This window comes from Lygodium microphyllum, chromosome 24, assembly GCF_053477565.2.
Source record: "Lygodium microphyllum isolate KBCC chromosome 24, Lygodium_microphyllum_v1.1.10, whole genome shotgun sequence".
NCBI classification, from domain to species: domain Eukaryota; kingdom Viridiplantae; phylum Streptophyta; class Polypodiopsida; order Schizaeales; family Lygodiaceae; genus Lygodium; species Lygodium microphyllum.
This window is the reverse complement of record NC_141158.1, coordinates 98880121-98884970: the sequence shown is the minus strand read 5'-3', so window position 1 is coordinate 98884970 and position 4850 is coordinate 98880121. Positions and strand designations below refer to the sequence as shown.

Below are 4850 nucleotides of genomic sequence, written 5' to 3'. Positions count from 1 at the left end.
AATGATAGGTCAGATCATATGGTTTTGAGAAACTTATGGGCATGTTATCCAAGTGCCACCTTTTTAGTATTCAAAAAATGGAAATTGGGAGATTCCTAAACTCACTAATATTTTGTTATTAGCCACTTGTACTCTAATGGGTTGCTGTAAGTCTGTGGGAACACAATTTAACTTGTCCATAATGGACTTATTGACAAAACTATGAGTACTACCACTATCTATCAGGATGAACACTGGCTTTCCACATATGCTTCCCTTCATACGAAGTGTATTAGGGCTCTTAGATCCCATCCAAGCATCCATAGAGATAGAATAATTAGTGACAGCAAGGGACTCATCACAAGATCCACCAGGATCAAACGAAATATCTCCGCCTGGATCAAAAGGAAAAGAGTTGGCTGGATCATAAAAGTACTCTTGTCCACCATCATCCTCAAAATATTCATTTTCAACATTGATTGCCACTGCATTAGCTTCATCTATGTCATCTTCAAAGTCCTCAAAAACTAGCATACTCTGAAGCTTTGGCTTAACATTTTTGTATACACTCTACTCCACACTTGAAGCATAAGCCCTTGTCCTTCCTTTCCTTGTAAAGATCCATGGGAATAGATTTGGATTTGTATTAGCTGAAGTGGACTTAGGCTTGTTGTCACCCTGCTTAAATTCAACCTTTGGACTGTTTGTTGTCCTGAAATTACTTTGAAATCTAGAAGCATTGAATGGAGAATAAGTTGGTACCCGTAAGCTCCCACTAGGCATATGATTGCTGCCATAAATGTTACCAAGTTGTCCCTGCTTTAAAACAGTCCTTGGTTGTCCATAACTTGGCTGAAATGAAGACTCTTTCCTATACTTTCTTCCATAGCGCTCCGCAAGCTCAATAGCCTTGAAAAGTGAAGTACGATTTTGGGCCATAAGATCAGCTGGCAAAGATGGCTCTAAACCATACATAAACTTGTGAAGCTTGGCCTCATCACTGATACTTTCCACATACATGGTCAAGTTGAGGAATTGGTTTGTATATTCTCTTACACTTAGGCCCCTTTGTTCCAAGCCATACCATCTCCGTGCTAGCTTATCTTTTTCAAGAGGTGAAGCAAAGACTTCAGCCATAAGTGCCTTGAAAGCTTCCCAATTCTCAATAAGTATATTCACTTTCTTGATATACCTCCACCAAGTATGGGAAAATCCTTCTAGATGCAAGGAAGCAAAGTGAATCTTCATATCATCAGTTTTAGGGTATATATCAAAGTAAGACTCCATCTTAGAGGTCAATTCCTCTAATTCTGACGGTGAAGGTGACTGGCCATTAAATTTGGCTAAAACAAATTTGTCCTTGAATTCTCTTTCATGAAAGGGTTGCTGTCCCAAAATTGGCTAATCAGGATTTTCAAGTACAGAACCTCCAAATTGAGACTGAAATCTTCCAATAGGTGGCTGAGAATTACTATGTAATCTTCCTATTGGTAAAGTACACCTGGAATTTTGAGTATGCAGTCCAAAAACTTGAGTATTGGCCCCATTCAAACTGCCCAAATAGTCAATCATGCCTTTGTGAAGCTTCTCCTACTTCATACTGACTATTTGGAATGCCTCTTCTTCCAATAATCCCATTTCCATGACCATTTTGGTTAGATGGCTGAAGTGGGACTGAAGGGCCACTGTTTGAACAAGCCTTCTCATTAACTTCTTTTAATGCCATTTGCAATTGTATGAGTTTAGAGATTTGTGCCATGAGTTGGTCGTTGCATTCTACCAACTTATCAATAGAAGCCTTGGTCTGATCAGTAGATTGAACCATCTGCTCCATTCTTGACAAGATGGCCTCATGTCGTTCCCTATGTCTTTGTTCATGGGCACACAAAGTATCAGTAAGTATACTGATTTCTCCTTATTGTTGAAGCTCTTCAGGGTTCTCTTAAAGTGTGCTATCCATCATGGAATCCCTGATTTGCTGAGCATAATCCTCCTGGACCTTATTTTTGCCTTTATGTCCTGCCATAGTAGTGCAGTCCTGCAGTACCCCCTGTTAGTAAAACGGCTATAACTTTGGCTAGGAAGCTCCGATTTCAGAAATTTTTTGTGGTAATCGAAGCTAAGGTTGCCCTCTTCCAGATGAGCTATAGCACGCTATAACAAGTTTAGGACAGAAAATTCTGTAACTGGATTTTAGAGTCTGAACTGTCTAGTCCTGCACCCTGTCTAGACCTGTAAGTGCCCTATTTTGACCCTGTAATGCAAGATACTAACCCCAGATGGCTACCAAACCCTGTAAACGAGTATATAGGACCTGTGGGTACCCTGTAGTACCTGCACCTGTGCTTCAGCAATGAATGGTGTACTTGTAACCACCTGTAAATACCCTGTAAGTGACCTATAAATTCCCTGTTTTACCCTGTTTTGGTCCTGTAGGTACTTGAGTCCTTGGAAAGTCTTCAATCTTCAATCCTCCACTCATTGTACCTGTGTGAGGGATAAAACGGAATGATGGGCTCCCTACATGGGCTCCGAATCACCGGGAGGTGGGCAAAGTTCCCCCCGGGCTGGTTGATTGCACCCCTTCGGGATCTTCGAGTGAGGGAGGGTCACCTCTCTTACACACACACATGCATACAATGCATATAGACATGAAAAATGGAGAGCTATCAACATACATCTATTCTCCATTGGCAAACAAGAGTAATGAGCCTTTCACTCACCTTTGTTAATGTGCTTTATCAATATTGACCCACATTTGTTTAAGAGAAACTTTATAAAGATAAATACACGATTCGATCATAAGGCTTAGTGTATGTAGAGCAAAATATGACAATTTTTTTTTCCCTTTTTGGATTAACACAAGAAGTTGTAGGTGTGGAGTAACTATCTAAAATCCCCTTTCTACATAGGACCATGAGCTATGATTGAATATTCAATTGGTAGAAGGTTTAGCATTATTTGTGGTAAGGTCCACAAAAGCTGGCTTCGTAGGTAATTGTAATACTTTAAACTCCCCAGAAAGCATCATGGTTATTGTTGTCATGGTTGGTCTCAATGTGGGACTTGCTTGCATACAAAAGAGGGCAACATGAATGACATGCAAAAATTATCCAGCAGACAAGGCATCACTTCTTAGACGTTGGTTTACAAGCTCCAGCTGTCACCTTTGTTGGAACAATCTCCATGCCTACTAGTACAACAAGTTTCAACAAAGCAATTGGTTTAATAATATAATATACTATAGAAGGGAAGACTTAATTAATGGCCATTGTGCTTGTTTCTAAGCAAAACCTAATGAGAAGCATTACGTAAATGAATATCCCAATATATAATAGCTGATGAAGGAAGGCTCATGCATCCATCTCTTACCAAGTCAAGAACTCCTCCATTGAACTTTCCTCCTTCCGGTTGCGACCTCAAGGCTAAGGACACCAAAGCTGAAGATATCAACCTTCTCACTGAGCTCCCCATGGATAGCATATTTAGGGGCAAGATATCGTCTTTCATATGAAGAATAAAATGTAATTAATTAGTACACTAGGGCATTATGCACATAATTCAACTTGCTACTCTATCTATGGTAAAGCTAGCATATATATGATAGGCACAAGCAATATCTAATAATCATCCCCTCCCATCAATAATATTGTAGGAATTAATAAGTCATACACTTACAAGGTTTTGGCCACCCTTGTGTTGATATGTGACTCGTCTTCTGAGAGGAGCCTCGCAAGGCCAAAATCCGCAATAACTGGGTTGAGACGGTAATCCAATAGAACGTTAACTTAATATCTCGATGGATGATACGGTCGTGGCACTCCTCGTGAAGGTACGCCAACCCACGAGCCATGCCCAGAATGATCCCAAAACGAGTAGGCCAATCTAGCTTCGGTATACCCTCTTCCATTGAGTCCCCTACCGACAAGAAAAGAAACCCTTATCAATAGCACTACTTCACCACTTCTTATATCCTCATACATGTGTGAGTAATAAGTGTCATCGTACCAAATAAGACCTTATCCACACTTTTGTTTGGGAGATATTCATAAACTAGGATTCTGTTAGAGCCTTCCATGCATATCTCTAATAGCTTTATCAAGTTCTTGTGTTGCACATTGCTTATGATATTTACTTCATTCATGAACTCATTCTTCCCTTGCGTGCTTGATGATGATAACTTCTTTACTGCAATTTGTTGTCCATTTGGTAAAGCTCCCTGCATCAACATTAGAGTTAATATCTTACTAGCCAAAAAAACATGTTGAGACTACTTTAAACATGTGACAATGAGGAGACGTAAAATGCCAATGGCTTTAGGCACGTGAACTGGCCATTAGGAGATTTGGAATTATTCTTTGATAAAAGAATTTTTTAAAAAAATTTCCCCTCTCCTCCAACCGATTGTCAAGCTGGAGGAAGAGGGGATTAGAAAGGTAGGCAAGCTCCTTGCTAGAGCTTGACAGGGCTGTGCACATGCCCACTGATACACAGGGGGGGAGGATCCTATCCCCTCCCCCTATATAAACCATGCCTCTAGTGGTGATGAGGGCCAAGAAAGAGGAGAAGGACGAGGAGGCGGAGACCTTGGAGGTTGTGAGGGAGAGAGAGGGACATCGATGTGCTGCCACTACCTTGGGGGAGTCGTGAGCCACCTCCATTCAGCTGCCGTCCGCCACCTGCCTGTCCTCCTAGCGCCACCGCCAGCCGCAGGCCTCGCCGCCTGACCAACATGCCATTGGGAAAGATCATTCCCCCCCCCCCCCCCCCCCCCCCCGTGTTTTAACCCTCTTAAGGCCCCTTTCCCTTGGGCTTTGAAAAAAACCCCCCCTCGTGTTTAAAGCTCATAAGCCCCCTTTTTCCCCTTAGCC

The 4850-nt window shown here is 41.6% G+C and overlaps 1 pseudogene; it reads right to left on the bottom strand.

The window, feature by feature from the left end:
- Positions 1 to 2914: 2914 nt before the first annotated feature.
- LOC148015428 (cysteine-rich receptor-like protein kinase 43) lies at positions 2915 to 4640 on the bottom strand (annotated as a pseudogene).
- Between the last annotated feature and the right edge of the window lie 210 nt (positions 4641 to 4850).